Here is a 24018-nt window from a genome sequence, read left to right as displayed (position 1 = left end):
AGAGTTGGTGGGGCGAAGCAATGGGGCAAGTAAAGAAGCTTAAAATTGTGTCCAAGTGATGTTAATAGCAGACCCCAAACATGGGAGAAACAAGATTACAATGAAAAGTGCCAAGAAATAGAACCACAATGGAGATAGAAATTAAAGTTTGAAACTGTTGAACTCAGTTTTGAGTTTAGAAGGCTGAAAAGTGCTCAGTTGAAAGGTGAGACGCTCTTCCTCAAGCTTGTAATTTGATTGGAATATTGGAGGAGGCGAAGGACAGGGATGATAGCATGACATAACAAAGTAGAGAGTTAAAATGGGAGGCCACAAGAAGCTTACGATTATACTTTCAGACTGGACAGAGGGTTTTCTCAATGCATTCGCCCAATCTGTTTGGCTTCCCCGGTATGGAGCAGGCCTCATTGTGACTGGCAAGTAGAGAATGCTAATTCATTTGATCATCAAATGTTTACTACATGGGTGTTGGCATTCAGTCTGTAGTGTCCATACTATCTGTAAGACCAACTCACCTAGTCTCATTCTACCACTTTTTTCCCTGTAGACTTGAATATTTTTGTCTTTAGATGTTTATACAATTCTCTTTCAAACGTTCCAATTATCTCCTCCCTGACCTTGGACAGTGATGTCCAGATGTTAACCACTTACTGTGTCAAAGGTTTAGCCTTGTGTTACTGTTGCTTCTTTTGCCAATGTTACAACACAGGGAACAAGCCAGACCAAATGAAACTTGGTAACTCGATTTGCAACACAGTGAAATTAAACATTCTATGACCTTCCAAAATTGTTCACTTGTTTCCTAACCAGATTTTACAAATAATTGTAAAGAACTTCTGAAGAAGGGTCTGTGGACTCAACATTAACTCTGTTTTCTTTCATAGAGATTGACAGACCTGCTGCATTATATTTTTATTTATTTCAGATCTCCTGTATCCACTGCTCTTTATTTTATTAACAAATTGATGTTGGTCACCAAACAAACAAAAATTAACAATTTATTAGTAATAGTATAGCTTTGGCATAACACAAATGAACTACAAGGCAATCTGATATCTAAATCTCATCATCATTGATTTCCAACCTCTACAGTGTGAGTCTTACCAGATCATAGGGCTGCGCTCTCACTATAGAGAGATGACTGGTGGTGATTTAACCTGAAGGACATCATACCTCAGCTGAGAGGAAGAGGTTGAGACGGACAGTTCTTCATGGCAACCTCAGCCAGTGTATGTGAATTGAACTCTCACTGTTGTCATCGTACTGTATTGCAAACCAACCATCCAACTAACTGAATTGAATAGGCCACAATCTCTACTGTCATACCAATAGACATATAGACAGACACAATTAAGAGATCAACTAAGAAAAAGAATTGTAAGTTGACAGTTTGATAACCATTTCAACAATGAATACAAATGCGTTGGATTACAGACACAGTTTGAATTCCAACGTCACTGGTCAATACAAACAACCTCTGGAGACTTTTCCTCCTTTCCTATATACTGGAGTTCTTTGCTCAGGGCTTTCAAAAGTTCAATAACTGAAGAATAATTGGAGAAGGCAAAAGCAAACTTGCAGCTTCAAAAGCAGCAGTGCCTCATACCCAAAGAACCTAGTCAAAACCAGTTCACCCTTTAATTTCTCTTTCTTTTCTAACATGCTCTGTGGTTGGCTGGTCAGCAGCAGTCCGCATTTGATCGACCAATTCAGAATCCAAGCAGCTGCCAATCTCTCAGCAGAACCACATCTTGGTGCCTGTTCAACTATAATGTTCTTTGAGCAGTACTTAACCTGCATTATCTTTCCAGGCCAGTTCCCAGCAGCAAACATCAGTCTTTTGTTCTGTATTCCTCTTAGCAGTTTGCTTTTTAAAAGAAAAAAAGAATAATGAAGGTCACAACACAATTGGCTTATTCAGTGTCCTCTGGTTCTTGATTTGTGCACCAATGGTAACAGTTACTCCCTATCTAATCTTTACAAATCCTTAACGATTTTGAACTCAGTAAAGTCTTTAAGAGCTCCTACTTCTCCAAAGTATCTATGTAGCTGATATTTCTTTTCCCTGGAATCATTCTCAATAATATTTTTGCACACTGTAATAACTTACATTTGTTCAAATTAAACTCCATTTGCTACTCCTCAGCCCATTGACCCAATTGATCAAGATGTTTGTAATCTCAAATAATCATCTTCGCTGTCCATTATACCACCAACTTTGGTGTCATCTGCAAACTTACAAACAATACCTTCTCTATTCTCATCCAAATCATCTATCATAAATGACAAACAGAAGTGTACCCAGTACCAATCCCATTATTAAAGAAGGAATAACAGGACATTTAGAAACTCTTAATGCAATAAGAGTCAAGATGGTTTTGTGAAAGGGAAATCATGACAAATTTGTTAAGAGTTCTTTGAGGACATAAACTGAGTTGATAAAGGGGAGTCAAACAATATAATGTATTTGGATTCCCAGGAAGCATTCAAGAAAGTGCCACATAAAAGATAATAACACAAAATAGGAATTCATGTTATTGGGGGTAACGTACTGGCAAGGAATGATAACTGGTTAGCACACACAAGATAAAGTTGGAATTAATGGATCTTTACATATTGGAAAAATGCAACTAGTGGAGTGCCACTAGGATCAGTTCTTCAGTCTCAATTTTTTTTAAATCGGTATTAAAAGACTTATTGGAGCATGTAGAATGCAATCCAAATTTGCTGCTGATTTTGGGCGGCACGGTGGCACAGTGGTTAGCATTGCTGCCTCACAGCGCCTGTAGACCCGGGTTCAATTCCCGACTCAGGCTACTGACTGTGTGGAGTTTGCACGTTCTCCCCGTGTCTGCGTGGGTTTCCTCCGGGTGCTCCGGTTTCCTCCCACAGTCCAAAAGATGTGCGGGTCAGGTGAATTGGCCATGCTAAAATTGTCCGTAGTGTTAGCTGAAGGGTAAATGTAGGGGTATAGGTGGGTTGCGCTTCGGCGGGTCGGTGTGGACTTGTTGGGCCGAAGGGCCTGTTTCCACACTGTAAGTCTAATCTAATCTAAAAAAAAGGTTGGAGTGCATATTGTAGTATGGACTTCAGAGGTCTGCAAAGGGGCTATGTATAGGTTGAGTCAATAGGCAAAAACTTGGCAGATGGAGTTTAAAGGAGAAAAACATTCTCTCATACACTTTGATAGGAAGCATCAAAGGGCAGACATATTTAAATTAAGATGGATTCTAAAAAGAAGTGCAGCACAGAGGGATCTGTGTGTTCTTGTGCTTGGAACATAAAATATTAGCATACAGCTGCAGCAAATAATTAAAACAGCAAATGGAATTTAGACCCTTATAGCTCTGGGTTTAAAAATAAGGAAGTGCTGTTTCAACTGAATATATTACTGGTGAGGTCACACCCGGATACTGCATATAGTTTTGGTTCCTGTATTTTTTTTTAAAAAAAGGTACACTGACATTTGAGGGAATTGAAGAGATTGATTACTGAGATGAAGGAATTGACTTATCAAGCATAGCTAAACAGGTTTGGCTTTATTCACTTGAGTTTAGAAGGAGTAGGGGTGATCTTACTAAAATACTGTCTGTTCTGAAATAACGTGATAGTTCCATTTCCATGCAATCCCGCGTTCTAAGAAAATTGTGTAGTAGCAATACCATTTAAACCAATGGGACCAGAGTTGCATTATAGTCAATGCAGGTGAGAAAAGTTCACATTCTACAAATAATGGTCCAAATTTGTCAATGGGTTACAGCCAATTTACGTTGAAGAAACGGATGTAATTGCAGAACTGACTGTATACACAATTCTGCAAGATGATAGGGTAAATGTTGAGATGTTTCTACTAGTGATGAAATCTCGAGGTGGAAGATATATTACAGTAGAACTGACGTGAAAAGGAGTTTTTTCTCCCAGAGTGTAGTGATGAGGATTCTCTGGGGTAGAGAATCATGGAAGTATTATCACTGAACGTATTTAAAGAGGAGGTAGACAGATTTTCTGAAGCATCAGGCAGCTGAGGGCAACAGAGAGCTGACACAAAAGAAGAATTGAGGCCTGGGTGGAGATCAGCAATCATCTTCCTGAATGGCTTGGCATGTTAGAGGGACCAAATGGTCTACTTTTCCTATTTTGTACATTCTATATTCTCAGACTTGCCTTCACAATAACTACTATATGAGTCATGCAATTAGCTAACTAATTATTGTTCACAGGCTTGAGTCAAGCCCTTTACAGCTTCCAGGATATCCCAGAGCCCTCTCTGCATAAAAATTTTAAACTGTTCTGATTTCCCTGAGCTCCAACTACATTTCTCTCTCTCTTCTGCCCCCCTCATTCCTGCCTGCATCTCTCTTCTATGTCCCCTGCCCCATCTCCAGTCCACCTCCTCCTACCCATGCATTGTCTCTTGTCCCCATCAATCTTACCCCCACCACTCAGATACACTCCCATTCTAAAACCTCACCCCCACTCCCATTCTTGCCCCATCACCCAGTTCTGTCAAACCCTCCCCTTTGTCTTATTCCTTGTCTCCCCTTGCTCTCTCATGCCCCCATGTCTGTCTCTGTCTCTCTCTCTCTCTCTCTCTCCCCCCCCACCTGCCCCCCGTGTCCATTTTCTCTCTTGTCCCTCTCTCCCTCAGCAACCCCTCCCACTTTGTTCATCCCTCCCTCATATTTCCCACCCCACCACTCCCTATGCCTATCCCTACCGCTCACTGTCCTTCCCTCTTGCAGCTCTCATTTTCTTGCACCTGCTCTCACGCTCTTTCTCTCTCGCTCTCTCTCACTTTCTTCCATTCCCTCCTCGCCCCTCTCTCTCATGCCCCTCACACGCCCCCTCGTCATCTTTCTCACACCCTCCTCACTCTCTCTCACACACCCCTCCCCCTCCCTCTCACAACTCCCTCTCCCTCTCGCAACTCCCCCTCTCTCTCGCAACCACCCCTCTCTCGGACCGTACTCTCTCCCAACTACCCTCTCTCTTCCACCTTCCCCCTCTCCCTCGCACTATCCCCTCTCTCGCGCAACCCTCTCTTTCACGCACCCCCGTCTCCCTCCCACCCCCTCTCTCTCGCACCCTCTCTCTCTCATCCCTTCTCCCCACTATCTCTCCCATCTCTCTCTCACTCCCCTTCATCCATCCTTCTCTCTGTCACCCCATCCTCCTCTCTTTCTCTGTCACTCTCCTCCCTCTCGCTCACCGCTCCTCAATACCCTCTCTCTCACCCCCTTCTCTCTCAGCCCTCTCTCACCCGTCTCTCTCTGTCATCCCCTTCTCACCCCGCACCCCTCTCTCACCCCGTCTCTCTCTGTGTCATCCCCCTCGCTCACCCCCTCATCACACCCTCTCTCTCTGTCTCTCTCTCACCCCTGTCTGTCTCTCTCACTCCCCTCTCACCTCTCTCTCTCACACCCCCTTGCACCGTCTCTCTCACACCCACTCTTACACCCGGCCTTCACACCTCCCTCCTCTTGCACCCCACCTTGCTCCCCCTTCCTCTTTGTCCCTCTCACTCCCCCCCACCCCCCTGCACCACCCTTTCTCGCAATTCCGCTGTCGCACCTCCCCTCTTGTACACACCCCTCTCACGCGCGCACTCCCCTCTGTTGCGCAGGCCCCTTATTGCACCTCTCTCTCTCACCCCCCTCTCTCTCACACCTCCCCCCCTCTCTCTCACCCCACTCTCTCACCCCCTCTCCCCCCCTCTCTCAACCCCCTCACCTACACTCTCTCATTCCCCTCCCTCTCTCTGTCACACCCCACCCACCTCTCTTTCTCTGTCACTCCTCTCTCTCTCACCCTCTCTCTCCCTCACTCCCTCCCTCTCCCTCTCTCTCTCACTCCTTCTCTCTCTCACTCCTTCTCTCTCTCACTCCTCTCTCTCACTCCTCTCTCTCTCACTCCTCTCTCTCTCACTCCTCTCTCTCTCACTCCTCTCTCCCACTCACTCCTCTCTCCCACCCTCTCTCTCCCTCCCCCCACACCCCCCTCTCTTTCATCCCCACCCCCCTCTTTCTCTCACCCTCTCTGTCTCTCACCCACCCTCTCTCTCTCACCCACCCCCTCTCTCTCACCCCCTCTCCCCCTTCTCTCTTTCTCCTTCCCTCTCTCATCCCCTCTCTGTCACCCCCCCACCCTCCTCTCTCTCTTGCTCCCTCTCTCTCTCGCACCCTCTCTCGCACCTTCTCTCTCTCTCTCTCTCTCTCTCTCTCGCACCCCCTCTCTCTCTCGCACCCCCTCTCTCTCGCAACCCCTCTCTCTCTTTCTCACACCCCCCTCTCTCACTCTCTCGCACCCCCTCTCTCTCACACCCCTCTCTCTCTTTCTCACACCCCCCTCTCTGACTCTCTCGCACCCCCTCTCTCTCACCCCCCTCTCTCACTCTCTCGCACCCCCTCTCTCTCACACCCCCTCTCTCTCTCACACCCCCTCTCTCTCTCTCTCTCTCTCTCGCACCCCCCTCTCTCTCTCTCGCACCCCCCCTCTCTCTCTCTCTCTCGCACCCCTCTCTCTCTCTCGCACCCCTCTCTCTTTCTCTCGCACCCCTCTCTCTTTCTCTCTCACCTCTCTCTCTCTCTTGCACCTCCTCTCTCTCTCTCTCGCACACCCTCTCTCTCTCACACTCTCTCTCTCTCTCACTCTCTCTCGCACCCCCTCTCTCTCTCTCTCACACCCCCTCTCTCTCTCTCTCTCTCTCGCACCCCCCCTCTCTCTCTCGCACCCCCTCTCTCTCTCGCACCCCCTCTCTCTCTCTCTCGCACCCCCTCTCTCTCTCTCTCGCACCCCCTCTCTCTCTCGCACCCCCTCTCTCTCTCGCACCCCCCCTCTCTCTCTCACATGCTCTCTCTCTCTCTCTCTCTCTCTCTCACACCCCCTCTCTCTCTCTCTCGCTCTCTCTCGCGCTCTCTCTCTCTCTCTCCCCCCCCACCACCCCTTCTCACCCTTCTCTCTCTCTCCCTCCCCCTCACCACCCCTCTCTGTCATCCCCACCCCCCCTTTCTCTCACCCCCTCTTTCTTTCACCCACCCTCTCTCTCTTCTCTCTCTCTTTCTCCCTCCCCCTCTCACCCCCTCTCTGTCACCCACCCACCCTCTCTCTCTCTCGCACCCTCTCTCTCTCTCGTACCCTCTCCTCTCTGTCACCCCCCACTCTTTCTCACCCCCCCATCCCCCTCTCTCCCTTCTCTCTGTCATCCCCCACCCTCTTCTCTTTCTCTGTCACTCTCCTCTCTCTCTCTCTCTCACCATCTCTCACTCACTGTCTCTCAGCCCTCTCTTGCGCTCTCTCTTGCGCTCTCTCTTGCGCTCTCTCTTGCGCTCTCTCTTGCGCTCTCTCTCGCGCTCTCTCTCGCGCGCTCTCTCGCGCGCTCTCTCTCGCTCTTTCGCGCTCTCTCTCTCTCTCTCTCTCGCTCTACCATTCCCCTCTCTCACCCCCCTCTCCGCCTTCTCTCACCCCTGTCTCTCTCTCTCGCTCCCTCTGTCTCACCCCTATGTCCCCCTCACCCCTACGTCTCCCTCACCCCTACGTCTCCCTCACCCCCCCATCTCCCTCACCCCCCGTCTCCCTCTCACACCCTCTCTCCACCCCTCCAGCCCCCACTCCCACCCCTCCCTCTCTCTCACCCTCTCTCTCTCACCCACCTCTCTCTCACCCACCTCTCTCACCTCCCCCCTCTCTCTCTCACCTCCCCCCCACCCCCCCTCTCTTACCCCCGTCACCTCCCCATCTCACCACCTCTCTCTGTCTCTCACTCCCCTCTCTCTTTCTCACCTCCTCTCTCTCTCACGTCCCCTCTCTTTCTCACCCCCCTCTCTCCCCCTTCTCACCCCGCCCCTCTCTCACCACCCCCCTCACCCTTCTTCCTTTCACAACCCCCATTTCTCTTGCAACCGGCCTTCACACCTCCCTCCTCTTGCACTTCCCCTTGCTCTCCCCTTCGTCTTGGCCCCATCTCACACGCCTCCCTCCCCCCACCATTTCACCATCTCCTCTCGCACCCCGCACCCCACCTCTTCTCACACCTCCATTCTGTCGCACACTGCTCCTCCCACTTCCCCTTGTGCCCCTCTCTCTCACGTACCCCTCTCTCGCCCGCACAACCCTCTCTCATGTGCATGCCCCTCCTTGCACAGCCCTCCCTCTCACACCCCTTTCTCTCACACCCTCTCCCTTTCTCTCACCTTCCTCTCTCTCACCCCCCCCTCTCATTCCACTCTCTCACCCTCTCTCTCTCTCTGTCACCCCCCTCTCCCCCTTCTCTCTTTCACACCCATCTCTCTCTCATCCCCCCGTCTGTCACCCCCCCACCCTCCTCTCTTTCTCTGTCACTCCCCTTTCTCTCTCACCCCCCTCTCTCTCACTCCCTCTCTGTTACACTCTCTCTCACACCGTCTCTCTCTCACACCGTCTCTCTCTCTTACCCCTGTGTCTGTCTCTCTGCCATTCCCCTCTCTCATCCCCTTTTTCTCACTCCCCCTCTTTCACAGTCCTTTCTCACCCCTGCCTCTCTTTCTCTCTCACCCCCCCTCTCTCTTACACCACTCGCCCCCCCTTGCACCCCCAGTCTCTCGCACCCCCAGTCTCTCGCACCCTTCTCTCTCCTACCCCCTCTCTCACACCTGGCCTTCACACCTCCCTCCGCTTGCACTTCCCCTTGCTCCCCCCTTTGTCTTCGCCCTGTCTCACCCCCTCCCCACTCGTACCACCCTCCTCTCACACCCAGCCCCTTCTCACACCTCCATTCTGTCATGCACTGCTCCTCGCACCTCCCCATTGTACCTCTCTCTCTCATGGACCCCTCTCTCGCCCGCACAACCTCTCTCACGCATATGCCCCTCTTTGCAAACCCCTCCCTCTCGCACCCCTCTATCTCTGTCATCCCCTCTCAACCCCCTTTCTCTCATCCCTCTCTCTCTCTCTCACACACCCCCTCCTCTCTTTGTCACCCCCAACCCTTCTCCCTTTCTCACCCCCACTCTCTCTCATCCCCTCTCTCTTTCGCATCCTGCCTTCAGGCCTCCCTCTTCTTGCACCCCCCTTGCCTCCTTACTCCCAACCCCTTCACACCGCCCTCCTCTCGCATCCAGCCCATTTCTCGCACCCTCACTCTGTCGCGCACTGCTCCTTGTACCTCCCCCCTTGTAACTCCCACTCTCTCATACCCACCCCACTCTTGCACCTCCCCTTGCCTGCTGCCCTGCACCCCACCTCTCTCTCTCTCTCTCCCCCTCTCTCTCACACACACACACACACACACACACACACACCCCTCGCCGTCTCTGTCTCCCTTCTTTCACAGGAAGTCTCTCTCAACCCCTGTAAATCTCACACTATCTTCTAATCTCTTTTACCTTTCAGCTCTTTTCCAGTGACCCTGGAACTGGGAACGTGCAACAGACCCCTGTTGTCAGGAGAATTAAATGTAACTGATGGTTTGAAACTGCCACATGTCGAAAACCTTCACCTTATATGTTAGCATTTTCTCTGAATGCCAAATTTACAGCATTGTTTTATCCTCCTTCCTTCTAAATCAGATTGGCTTGAGCACAATCCAAGTTATAGTGCAGTGCAGCACTGAGGGAATACTGCAGTGGTAAAGGTGCTGCTTTTCAGATGTAAAGTTGAACTGAAGTGCCGTCTGCCCCCTCCAATGGAGAGAATAGCACTCCTGAAAGAAGAGGGGGAGTTCTTCTAGTGTCCTGACCAATCTTGAAATCTCAACCAAAATCCCTCAAACAAATTATTTCAGCATTATTTCTCTACTGTTTGTGGGACCCTACTGTATTCAGTTTTGACTACTGCATTTCCTACACTTCGAAAGTTATGTAACTGTGTTTGAAGTCCTTTGAGATTTCCTGAGGCTATAAAAGGCCCAATATAAATGGAAATTATTGTTTTCTTTCTGCAATTCACTGGAGAACAGTTGATACCATTCTAACAGACCTAATCACTTGTATTGCTCAGGGCTATTATAGTCAGTATTTACTATTGGAGGCTCTAATCTACCTATTGTGCATTTTCTTAGATCAGTGCGAGATGCTGTGAACTGTAACTGAAGCAGGATTTGATCTTGATCAGTTTTCCATTGTGGTTCCCTATCTATTTATTCAGTTTTAACAAACAATACTTACTCAACTCAGCAAGGATCAACTACTTCAGTACTGAGCTGAAAATTCCAGATGTTATGTGAGGTTGGCCTGTGAAATTATGTGCGTGTGCAGGATAACATTTGTAGGGTCAGCAAGTTTTAAAAACTTATTTCCATGAGATGTTAATATCACAAGCTTCTTGAAGCTTTGGTCTAACTTTCACCAAATCAAGACCATTCAGAATATTTCAGTCAAGGCAGTCATCAGTATTCTAAACTCCAATGGAAGCAAGTCTAGTCTGTTCATCATTTTCTCCTAAGACCAACTGCTGTTTCAAGATATCAATCAAGTAAACCTTCTTTGAATCACAACTAGCACATTTACGTCCTTCCTTAAATAAGGAGACCAAAACAGTGGTACATGCTGAAATAAAAACAGAAACTGCTGGAGAAACTCATTAGGTTTGGCAGCATCTGTGGAGAAAGAAACAAAGTTGATCTTTCTTGTCCAATATTCCATCTTCAGAATGGAACGCATTTGTTTGGTCTCATCAATGCTGTATGTAAATGAAGTATATCATCCTTGTTTTTATGTTCAATTCTTATCATAAAAAATAGAATTCTATCAACCATCTTAACAGCTGTTGTATGTGCATATTTATACCAGTTCATTCACTTGCACACTTGGCTGTCTCACTACTTTGGAATTCTGTAGTCACTTTTCAGTTAAGTGATTACTCTTCTTACCAAAATAGATAACTTTTTTCCGCACTATTCTCTATCTGCCAGATGTTTGTCCATTCACTCAACCTCTGTAGCTGCCTGTAACCACTTTGTGTTGCCTTCAGCACATGCCTTCCTATTTTTTTCTGTCAAGTGCAAAATTGCCTACCTTGCTTTCCAGTCTTTAAATCAGATATTTTCTAATCCACTTCTTAAGGGATGTTATAACACACATCTGGAGCAGGTGGGACCTGAACCCAGGCATCCTGGTTCAGAGATGGGACATTATCACTGCTCTATAAGAAGCCTTCGCTCCCTCATCTAAAACATTGATATAAATTTCAATAGGCTGAGGTCTGAGTACAAATCCTATGGTACCCTACTCATCATACCTTGCCAATCAGGAAAAGACCTATTTTTTTTAATCTCCTGCCAATCTTTTATCCATTCTGAAAGTGAATTGGTGAAAGGTGTCATCAACAATGCTACCAAGCAGCACCTGCTCAGTGATAGCTTGCTCCGTGATACCCAGGTTGGGGCCTGCTAGGGCCACTCAGCTGCTGACCTCATCACAGCCTTGAATCAAACATGGACAAAAGAGCTGAATTCCAGAGGTAAGTTGAGAGTGACAGTCCTTGACATCAAGGCTGCATTCAATGGAGTGTGGCATCGAGGAGACCCAGAGAAACTGGAATCAGTGGGTATCAGGGGACAAACTCTCTGGTGGTTAGAGTCGTACCTGGCACATAGGAAGATGGTCATGGTTGTTGGATGTCAGTCATCTCAGCTTCAGGACATCACTGCAGGAGTTCCTCAAGGTAACGTCCTAGGCTCAACCATCTTAAGCCAATTCATCAATGACCTTTATTCCATCATAAGGTGAGAAGTGGGGATGTTCACCAATGATGGCACAACGTTCAGCACCATTTGCAACTCATCAGACATTGATGCAGTCCATGTCCAAATGCAACAAGATCTGGACAATATCTAGACTTGGGCTGACAAGTGATAAGTAACATAAATGCAGGCTATGATCTTCACCACCAAGAGACAAACTAACAACCACCTCTTGACATTCAATGGTGCTATCATTATTGAGACCCCCCACTATCAATATCTTGGGAGTTATGATTGGTCAGAAACTCAACTGGACTCATCACATAAATGCTACAACAGTATGTCTGAGGCTAGGAATATTGTGACGAGTAACTCACCTCCTGACTACTGAAAGCCTTTCCACCATCTACATGTCACAAGTCAAGAGTGTGATTGAATTCTCCCTGCTTGCCCGGATGAGTGTAGCTCCAACAACACTCGAGAAGCTTGATACTATCCAGGACAAAGCAGCCCACTTGGCACTATATCCACAAGCATCCACTCCCTCTCTCACCAATGCTCAATAGCAGCAGTGTGTACTCTCTACAAGTTGCATTGTAGAAATTCACCAAAGATCCTCAGCCAGCACATTCCAAACCCACGACCACTTCCATCGAGAAAGATAAGGGCAGCAGATATATGGGAATACCATCACTTTCAAGGCTTCCTCGAAGTCACTCACATCCTGACTTGGAAATATATTGCCATTCCTTTCCTGTTGCTGGATCAAAATCCTGCAATTCCCTCCCGGATGGCATTGTGGGTCACCCCACAGCAGGTGGAGTGCAGTGGTTCAAGAAAACAGCTCACCACAACCACCTCAAAAGGAACTAGGGAGAAGCAATAAATGCTGGCCAGTCACAATGCCCCCAGCCCACAAAATGAATTTTTAAAAAATGTGTTACACCATAAGCTCCTACTTTGCAAAATAAATTATCGGCAACTTATCAAATGTTTACTGCAAATTCAAGTACAGTACACCTACAAACTCCCTTTTACCCATAGAGCATGTTTACCCCTTCAAATCAACACCAATAAATTAATTTCACAGAATTCCCTTTCGCACAGTTATGCTGATTCTTCCAGATAATCTTGAATTGTTCTCAGTGCCTGGATATAACTTCTTTAATGATCGATTCTGCCACCTTCCTCACAACAGACTTCAAGTTTCCTTATTTCTGCCTCCCTCCTTTCTTGAGATTTTATCATTTTGCAAAATTAATACCAACACATCTACCACCCAGTTTAAGACTTTAGGTTGAAGTTATCAGTCCATAGCTCCATCTGTTGCTCAGCAATACTTCCGTAATGATTACAATTTCACAATGATTATAATGTCTTCTCTTCCTTGCAACTCCTGATTAATATAGCTATCAATGGAATGTTTTGTTCATTTCATCCTACTTTCCTTGTTATCCACTGTTAACTCCCTATTCTTACTCTCTTGAGAACAAATATTCACTTTACTTACTTATTTCCTTTCTGAATATTTATAGAAACTCATGCTGTTTGTTTTTCATTTCTCGCTGGCTGTGTCTCATACATTAGTTTCGTTGTCTTGAATAATCTTTTGGTTATTCTTTCCTTTTTTTTACATTCTGACCTATCATTTGGCCTGCCACTCAGCTTTACTCAATTATACACTCTTTTCCTAATATTTGTTGCTTTCCTTAACTTATTCAGTTAACCACAGATAATGAATCTTCCCTCAAAATGTTCCTTTGTAATAGGAACTTACTTGTTATGCATATCCTGAAATTGTTCCTCGAAATGTCTGCCACTGCGTGTCGATTTTTCTAGCCCCTATCTGGTTTATGTTTGGATTAAAATCATCCATGATTATTGGTATGCCTTTATTAGATGCATTTAATATTTTTTCTAATATACTTTGTCTTACACTGGATTATTGTGAGAGGTCATGTCGGCCTCTCCCACTGACAACTTATTTTTCGACTATTTCTTATCTCCACCCAAACCAATCTGGCATTCTCATCTCCTGACTCTTTCCCTAACTTCCCATTCTTCTTAAATGCCATATCCCCTTCATATTCAAGACTCAGTACTTGTTATCATGCATACATCTCACTGTATTAGCTATCTGATCAGATCTAATCAATATGTCTTATCAATTTGTTTATCTTGTGATCAGTGCTGTGCTCATTCTGATACAGAGCTTTTTGTTTTATTATCTTTGTAACATCTAGTCTGTGTATTCCTGGATTTATCTCTTTGTCCATGCTGCTATTCTCTGATCCTCATTCCTATGTTACCATTTTGCATTCCAACCTTGACTCTGATTTGGTACAACAGCTGACAGGAAGTCCCTGTGTTTCTTACAATAATACCCACAACTATTTTCCCTGCCTTTTGGAGTTGATCACATATCTTTAATTTGAACAGATGGTTACATACACATGAACATATGAATCCAGAGCAGGTGTAGGCTATTCATAAGAACATTAAAAACTAGGAGCAGGAGAAGACCATCTGGCCCTTTTTGAGCCTGCTCTGTCATTCAGTAAGATCATGGCTAATCTTTTTGTGGACTTAGCTCCACTTATCCATCTACTTACCATAACCCTTAATTTCTTTAGTGATCAAAAATCTGTCTTTATCTTAAAAGCATTTAATAAGGTAGCCTAAACTGCTTTACTGGGCAGGGAATTCAGCAGATTCACAACCCTTAGGGAGAAGTTGTTCCACCTCAACTCCATCCTAAATCTGCTTCCCCTTATTTTGAGGCTATGCCTCCTAGTTCTAATTTCACCCACCAGTGGAAACAATTTCCCTCCTTTCTGAGGAACAATGACTTGACCCAAAACGTTAACTCTGACTTCAGTCCACAGATGCTGCCAGACAGACCTGCTGAACTTTCCACAAATTTCTGTTTTGGTTCTCCCTGCTGCTATCTTGTCTATTCCCTTCATAACTTTATATGTTCCTATAAGATTCCCCCTCATTTTTTCTAAATTCTGATGAGTATAGTCCCAGTCTACATACTATCTCCTTATAAGCCAATCCTCTCAACTCTGGAATCAACCCAGTGAACCTTCTCTGTCCTTTGAGCTTGCTGTACCATTCAATAAAAATAAGGCTGATCTAATTGTAATCTCAAATCCACAATCCATCCCATCCCTGATAATCTTTCAACCTTTTGCTTACAAGTATCTGTCAAATATTTGCCTTAAAAATATATACACACTCTGTTTCCACCACCTTTTTAGAGACAGAGTTCCAAAGCCCTACGATCCTCTGAGAGACTATGTTTCACCTAATATCTGTTTTAAACAGGAGGCTGCTGATTTAGGTTCTCATCTTTACATCTACCTTGTCAAGACCCTTCAGGATCTTCTGTTCATATGTAGTTGCCTCTTAATCTTCTAAACTCTCCACATACAAGCCTAATCTGTCCAACCTTGCCTAATAAGACAAGCTGCCCATTCTGGGTATTCATCAAATAAACTTTATCGAACAGTCTCAAACAACATTTATATCCTTCTGTAAATAAGGTGACCAGTACTATACACAGTGTTCCAGAAGTACTAACACCAGTGCTTGATATAAAAAGCTTAACCTTCCTCCCTTTTTATTAAATTTCCATCATGAAAACTATTATGAGGGCAGGGAATTCCACAGATTCACAACCTTTAGGGAGAAGAAGTTCCTCCTCAACTCAATCCTAAATCTGCTTACCCTTATTTTGAGCATTATATTAGCTTTACTAATTATTTTCTGTAGCTGCACATGAACGTTTTGCAATTCATACACCAGGACATCCAGATCCCTCTGCATCTCAAAGCTCTGCAGTCTCTCACCATTTAGATAATATGTTGCTTTTTTATCCTTCCTACCTTGGTATTCTTTTCTTCTGGCATTCAAAAACAGTACAAAGTAACTGTTTAATTAAGAATGCATTTGTCTTTTGTTCTGCTAGCTCAATTGATTAGGTGATATGCTTCTTAAAGTGTGGGAGTATGGTTATGTGTTCAGCTGTAAAACTATAGTGACATGATGCAATGAAGTGTGTACTGCGAGGGAAGATTCCACTGTTAATCCCCTTGTTAATTTAACAAATGTGATTGGAGAAATAGTGGAACATACAAAGCACAGTTCTCTCTTAATAAAGCTGAACAAAATGTTTTAAGATTTAATGCAGAAAATCACACACTCCCTACATTGTGGGAAGATCATTTGACCCATCAAGGCTGCACTATCTCTCAGATCATCCCATCCAGACCCAGACCCTATCCCAATAACTCTGCATTTAATATGGCGAAACCACGTAGCCTGCACATTCCAGGACAATATGGAAACTTTAGCATAGCCAATCCACCTAACCTGCACATCTTTGAGATGTGGGAAGAAACTGGAGCACCCAGAGGAAACCTGCACAGCTGTGGGGAGAATGTGCAGACTCCATGCAGACAGTTACATAGGGCGCTGGAGTTTCAGATTCATGAGGCTAGAATTTTAACCCAGAGGCACAAGTTCAAAATATTACCCATTGTGCTATCTCATTTGCCCCACTTCCAGCCTGTAATACACTTGCAGCAATGTTTGATTGCAGGTACAAGAATGGAAGATGGACATGTTTAATTTGGGTGATTCCAAGTGATGTCATAGTTTAAATTAATTGAAACCAAAGAAATACTCATGCATTGAAGTTGGAGAAACTACAAACTGTTCAAACCTGAATAAAACAAAGACTGCAGTGAAAAGACTTGATCAGTATTTGAATGGTTCAGCAAGCTATTTGATATTTCTGCATTCACAGTGCCTGTGCTCTTCTTGACAGCCTATTTCTGAATTTGACGTTATGTCCTTGCCTCGTCTGAGCTGCTGCACTATTTCTAGTTCATTCTCTGGTATTAGTGCATGTCTGTACGCTGCTTTCATCCCCACACTCACCAAAGTCTATACTGCAGATATTAACATAATTCTTATCTTTTTTAATTATAATTTTAGTGCAGCATAATTTAGGATGTGTTCTTTGGCTTCGGACGTGGTAACTGCCTGTATTACACAGTGCCCCTGGGTCGCACTTTTTCTGACAGCTCAATCCTTTTTTGAGATGACTGCCTATCAAGTGTAAATATGTAACCATAGCAGCACCAGGCTCTGTGAGATGATTGAAGAGTCCTTTATCTATCTTATATTACAGCAGCTGCTGGGTGTGATTTTTTTTTTGCGATCTCACCTTTTCATGCAGTGCAAGTCTATTTGAAAGTGAATGAAAGAAAATCCAGCGAGTCAGATTTTGCTTCACTGTTTCTATTTTGCAGGCTATAAGTGGCAATTTATCCAATATTTTGACATTCTGTAAGCTTCTGCCAATTAGTTCACTTTGCTTCTCTTCCTTCTCTGGAGCTAAAACTTGGCTGGAGGGTTCTGAACATAAATCTTTTTGCTTAGTTTATACTGTGGCTGTAGACTTGGATTGTGACTGACATGTCGAGTGCCAAAGTTAAAGGTTCAAAATGGTTCGTTCTGATCCAAAGCAGCAGTGAATCAAGCTGGTATAAACACCTTATTGAAAATGTCATTTTCTGCTACCAAAAAAACACAGTGCATGAATTAACAAGTTATGTAATACTGCCTTGAACTACCACTGAGTTTTCTGCAGGCAACAGTGTGAAAGCTGCAAGCATGCCAGTTTCATTTCACCCTTGCGGTGTGCTTTTGCCTACTTGAATCTTGTCACTGATTTTAAATTGAAAGTTTTGTTGAAATATGAAATTTGTTCACTGCAGTAAATCATAAGCACTATAATGATAATTACATACATACAGTGAACATAGACAAACTGACTCAGTGCATAATGGAGTAAGACAAGTAAGAGGGCATGAAAATATCTGGGTTTATAATGGTTTTTCATAAGCTCATTCAAATTACAACAAAAATATACAAGGTTATTATTACAGAATCAGCATGTACTAGTCAACCTGTTCAGAGGTATTATTGCACTCCTCTAGAGCAGTTAGGATTTAAACCTGGACCTCCTGGCTTAGAAGTAGGGAAGCTACCATTATCACAAACCCCATATCATTACAGAATACCCATAATGTAACTGTAGCAAAATTTATTTTGTTAATTTTAAAGCACAGAAATTTTTCATTTATCCCCAAGAAGTTTTGCACTGATTTTCTTGGAAGTTTAATTTACAGAAAATACAACTAAAAATCCTCTAAGCATTGATAGTAAACACATGCAATGTACCTCAATGACTGCTGCCCAGTGGCTCTGACCTCTATAATCATGAAGTGCTTTGAGAGGTTGGTCCTGGCCCATGTCAACTCCTAGCTCCCAGCCTGCCTCGATCCCATGCAATTTGCCTACTGACAAAACAGGATCACAGCGAATGCCATTTCCCTTTCCATGCGCTCGTAGCAGATGCCATTTCCCTAATCCTACATTATCCCTGCATTATCTGGATAACAAGGCCACCTATGTCAAGCTCCTACTCATCGACTACAGCTCCATCTGCAACACCATAATCCCTAATTTCAAAGGTCTGAGACCTAGATCTCAGTTCTGCCCCCTGCGACTAGATCCTCAGCTTCCTGATCCACAACCACAGTCAATTAAGGTAGACAACAGCACCTCCTCCACAATATTCCTCAACACTGCCACCCCACAAGGACATGTCTTCAACCTCCTATTGCACTCCCTATCAGCCCACAACTTTGTTGCCAAATTCCTTATGAATGCCATCTGCAAGTTTGCTGATGACACCACCGTGGTAGGCCAAATATCAATCAATCATGAGTCAGAATACAGAAAGGAGATAGAATGCTTAGTATCATGGTGCAATGAGAACAATCTCTCTCTATATCGGCAAAACAAAAGAAATGATCATTGCCTTAGGAAGAAAGGAGGAAATGCAGATCTGATGTGGAGAGGGTTGAGAGCGTCAAGTTCCTAGGAGTGATGATAACCAACAATCTGCCCTTCACATCTCGTGTAGATGCAATGGTCAAGAAGGCACAACAATGCCACTTCTTCCTTAGGCAGCTGTAGGAGCGTAATCCTGACCTGGTATGAAAATCCAGGAGGCAGGCAGAATTCTGGCAAGTAGAAGATTATTCAAGCAGAAACCCCTTAATGCAGGGAGAGGGCCAAAGGATCCACCTCCTATCTGGCCTTGACGTACAAACATGATTTGTTTGCTTAATCTTTCAGTAAAAAGTGAGGTCTGCAGATGCTGGAGATCAGAGCTGAAAATGTGTTGCTGGTTAAAGCGCAGCAGGTTAGGCAGCATCCAAGGAACAGGAAATTCGACGTTTCGGGCCAGAGCCCTTCATCAGGAATGGCTCTGGCCCGAAACGTCGAATTTCCTGTTCCTTGGATGCTGCCTAACCTGCTGTGCTTTAACCAGCAACACATTTTCAGCTTGCTTAATCTTTGGCTCAGATCAGAGAAAGATCAATGACACAGACTAACTTGTACAGTAAAAAGAAGCAGTATTGTATATAATTCTGTGCTACAATGACCTCATACAACATGATTATAGCCCTTCCCTCCTAATCCATACATTCAATCCTGTAGAACACCTAATCAATGATGGGCATACCCAGGTTCCCATGACCTATGCATTGTATTCATTTGCATACTAAAGTTAATGGCCACACTCCCTCAGACTTGTCTCAGGCTGGCTTATGTCGAAGGACAGTTAGAATTTTATTATTCACTGCATTCCATTCAATTACTCCTCCTACATTTCTCACCATCCTAATTATGTATGCAAAAATACAAAAGACAGTTAATTTAACTAGTTGCTATAAGATTTGTAATATTGATGTTTGTTCGGAAGTTGGTTATAAAGTGTAAGGTTCGGTACAGCTGTTTCTACTCTTAGTACTTTGTGATTAATGGACTGTGAATAGTCCATTCTGTTCAGGGCATCGAGAGGGTATTTCCTAAAACTAATTAACTAACACATATAGGCTTTTGTTATGTGCGTTTTTTTAAATGTTAAAAGCTATCCTGAAAGTTCTCTGAAATATTATGCAATAGGTTCTAGTTACAAATTCTCCAGAGTAATTAATTTCAAAGAAACAACTATTTACTACAAAATAACTTTATCTGTTATTCTGGTAACTATTTAGGGAGTTAATAAGCTGTATCTTGCACCTGGTGTGTTCATTCATTCACTGGGACAATTATTCTTCCGTTAATGAAACTGGAAATATCGTTTGGCTGTTTCATAGGCATGCTCTTATCAAAACTGTCTGGGACAGTTGCTGCTCAAGGCCTTGGAGTAGTTCTGTTCAAAGGTACCAGTTGTTCTACTGAAAGGTTAGAATAAGCTGTGTATTGTTTATTGGCCATTTCGTGTAAGCAAACTGTTTAATTCTACTTGGCCATTTTGTAAAAGCAGATGTGGACGTTTTTGGTAAATGCAGGTACTGGTCACCCACAACGATCATCCCTTTGACCATAGGCCAAATTATGGTCACAAGGCAATTACCAATAAAAAATCCAAATAAAAGTCCATGAATCCAAACCAGAGTTCAAGAGTCCAAATTAAAATCCAAAAGTAGCATCCTTCCGCGACGTTGCATCCAAGATTCTCGTCTTGTCATTTGATCAGCTGATCATTGCCTTTTGTCACTCTACTAGTAGTCAGTTGCATAGTAGGGCTGCCACCTGGCTCAATGGTTGGGTCCATGGCTGTCCCACCATCATCACCTTTGTTATCATGGTGGTGGCATGTTTCAAGAGACAAAAGATAAGATATCAATTTCTAGACGAGAGAGATGTCCAGGGGACCTAGCCATTGATAGATGTTCTGTGTCCGCACACAGCATCAGTGCCATTGTAAGGGGGTAAATCAGGTGATCGACTCGGGGTGCCAGCTTTGCTAGCATATTCCCTCATTCATGATTTAAGGTGCGAGAGAGTGTTGCTGAACAAAGAGACTTTGGAGTGCAGGTTCATAGTTCCTTGAAAGTGGAGTCGTAGTTAGATAGGACAGTGAAGAAGGCGGTTGGTATGCTTTCCTTTATTGGTCAGAGTATTGAGTACAGGAGTTGGAAGGTCATGTTGCAGCTGTACAGGACATTGGTTAGGCCACTGTTGGAATATTGTATGCAATTCTGGTCTCCTTTCTATCAGAAAGATGTTGTGAAACTTGAAAGGGTTCAGAAAAGATTTCCAAGGATGTTGCCAGGGTTGGAGGATTTGAGCTACAGGGAGATGCTGAACAGGCTGGGGCTATTTTCCCTGGAGTGCCGGAGGGGAGGGGTGACCTTATAGACGTTTGTAAAATCATGAGGGGTATGGATAGGATAAATAGACACAGTCTTTTACCTGGGTTGGGGGAGTCCAGAAGTAGAGGACACAGGTTTAGGGTGAGAGGGGAAAGATATAAAAGAGACCTAAGGGCAACTTTTTCACGCAGAGGGTGATAAGTGTATGGAATGAGCTGCCAGAGGATGTGTTGGAGGCAGGTACAATTGCAACATTTAAGAGGCATTTGGATGTGTATATGAATAGGAAGGGTTTGGAGGGATATGGGCCAGGTGCTGGCAGGTGGGATTAGATTGGGTTGGGATATCTGGTCGGAATGGACAGGTCCTTTGGACAGACCAAAGGGTCTATTTCCATGCTGTACATCTCTATGAATCTGACTCTATAACTCTTGTGGAGGACATGAATTTCACCTTTATAAACCATTTCTCTTGTTTACTTAGGATTCGACAGTGTGTACAGCACAAGAAATAGGCCATTTGATCTAACCACGTAGCTGTTTATTCTTCACTTGTGTTCTCCCACATTTACTCATCTCAGTCTATTATTGCAATCTGTATTCCTATGTCCCCTGTTGTCCCCTTAAATGTATCTATTCTCTTTTTCCACTTCCTGTGGTAGGGAATTCCATATGCACACCACACCTTTAGATAAAGGAGATTCTTCTGTTGGATTTCTCGATGACCGTCTTATATTGATGATATCTAGTTATGCTCTTCATCCCAAGAGGAAACATTCTCTCTGCATCCACCCAATCAAAACCTTTCATAGACCTCTGTTATGACCTCACCATGTTTTGTTGAACAGAAAAGTGATTTAGCCGGTAAATCCTTTCGTCCCACGTATACTTGCATATTCCTGTATCATTCTTGAAAATCTTTTTTGAACCTTCTGTCTCCATATCTTTTCTATACAAAACTGACCAAAACTGCACACAAGGCATTAGGTTTGCTCTCAGCAACATTTGATACAAGTTTAGGATAACTTCCTTTTTGTTAATTCCACCCCTTTTGCAAAAGAAGTTAGTGCTTGATATTTGTTTTTAATAGCCTTGCTAGCCTGTGATGCAGTTTTCATTGGTTAATCCAAGAGATCTTGTTGTTCCTTGATTTCACCTACATTTGCAACTTTCAAGTTATAAGTGACCTCCATATTCTTCCCCACCAAAATGTACTACTTCATTATCTGTCTTGAACTTCATCTGCCCATTCTGCAAGTTTATTTATATACTCCTTTAATTTATTGCAGTTTTCCTCCGTACTGAAAATCTCCCACAATTTAGTATAATCTGCAAATTCATACATTGTTTTTGTTTCCGAGTCAAATTGTTCTGTAAATAGTGTGCAACAGCAATTCCAGCATTGATCTTTGTTCACTTCCAACATTCATCCAGTTTGCATTCCGTTTTCATGTCATAGATTAGATTACTTAGTGTGGAAACAGACCCTTCGCCCAACAAGTCCACACTGACCCTCCGAAGAGCAACCCACCCAGACTTATTACCTTACATTTTCCCCTTTACCTAACACTACGGGCAATTTAGCATGGCCAATTCACCTAACCTGCACATTTTTGGATTTTTTAAATGATGATACTTCTAATTATCTTATATACAAATATCTCCAGAAAGATTTTACTATATTTTTTTCCAGTCCAATGACATCTCTCCACTGTCAAGCCTCTGTTTTGAACACAGCACCACTGTCATTGGTGACCCTGTGGCAGATGGAGTTTAATTTAGATAAATATGAGGTGCGACCATTTTGGAAAGGTAACTCAGAACAGGACTTATACACTTAATGGTAAGCTCCTAGGGAGTGTTGCTGAACAAAGAGACCTTGGAGTGCGGGTTCATAGTTCCTTGAAAGTGGAGTCGAAGGTAGATAGGATAGTGAAGGCGGTGTTTGGTATGCTTTCTTTTATTGGTCAGAGCATTGAGTATAGGAGTTGGAAGGTCATGTTGTGGTTGTGCAGGACATTGGTTAGGCCACTTCTGGAATATTGTGCGCAGTTCTGGTCTCCTTCCTATCAGAAATGTGTTGTGAAACTTGAAAGAGTTCAGAAAATATTTGCAAGGATGTTTCCAGATTTGGATGGTTTGAGCTATAGAGAGAGTCTTAATAGGATGGGGTGTCGAAGATTGAGGCATGACCTTATAGAGGTTTATAAAATCATGAGGGGCATGGATAGAGTAAATAGGCAAGGTTTCTTTCCCTGGGGTGGGGCAGTCCAGAACTAGAGGGCATAGGTTTAGAGTGAGGGGAGAAAGTTTTAAAAGGGACCAAAGGGGCAACTTTTTCACACAGAGGATGGTGTGTGTATGGAATGAGTTGCCAGAGGAAGTGGTGGATGCTGGTACAATTACAATGTTTAAAAGGCATCTGGATGGGTATATGAATAGGAAGGGTTTGGAGGTATATGGGCCAAGCGCTGGTGTGTGGGACGAGATTGGGTTGGGACATCTGGTTGGCATGGATAAGTTGGACCAAAGGGTCTGTTTCCGCGCTGTACACCTCTCTGACTCTATAACATAGTAAAACATCCTTAAAGTGCTTCTCAGGAATGTTTCAAAACATAATTTGACACTGAGGGTCAGAGGGCAATAATGAGAAAAAAGCTTTGTTGAAAAGACAGGTTTTTTTAGGATCAACTTAAAGGAAGTAGAGAGGTTTAGAGAAGGAGTTCCGCAGCTTTATGCTTGAACAACTTAAATTTATCATTGTCATTCAGGGATACCCAAGAGGCCAGACTTGGAGGAACACAGAAATGATATACGTTTATAGGGCTGGAGGAAGTTGTTGAGATAGGGACGAGTGAAGTCATAGAAGATTTTGAAAATCAGACTATCTTGAAATCAAGCTGTTGCCAAGCTGGAAGCCAACAAGCATCACCAACCATCGGTGATGAGTGAATAGGATACAGGTTTCATAGTTCTGAATGAGTTTAGGTTTATTCAAGATGCAAGGTGGGAAGTCAGCTCAGAATGTTGAAATGGTCAAAGTGACAAATAAAACCTCTGTACTCTGCTCAATTAACCACGACTTACATGTTCCCTTTCAAGCCACACACCATAT

General features: G+C 44.0%; 1 protein-coding gene across 1 annotated transcript in view; it reads left to right on the top strand.

The window, feature by feature from the left end:
• The window catches only part of LOC132834023 (signal-induced proliferation-associated 1-like protein 2), a 427470-nt gene that overhangs the window by 157885 nt on the left and 245567 nt on the right, over positions 1 to 24018 (top strand). The window lies entirely within an intron of this gene.

Source organism: Hemiscyllium ocellatum, chromosome 3, assembly GCF_020745735.1.
Source record: "Hemiscyllium ocellatum isolate sHemOce1 chromosome 3, sHemOce1.pat.X.cur, whole genome shotgun sequence".
NCBI classification, from domain to species: Eukaryota; Metazoa; Chordata; class Chondrichthyes; order Orectolobiformes; family Hemiscylliidae; genus Hemiscyllium; species Hemiscyllium ocellatum.
Note: the sequence above shows the minus strand (reverse complement) of the source record. Positions and strands in the feature narration are given on the sequence as shown.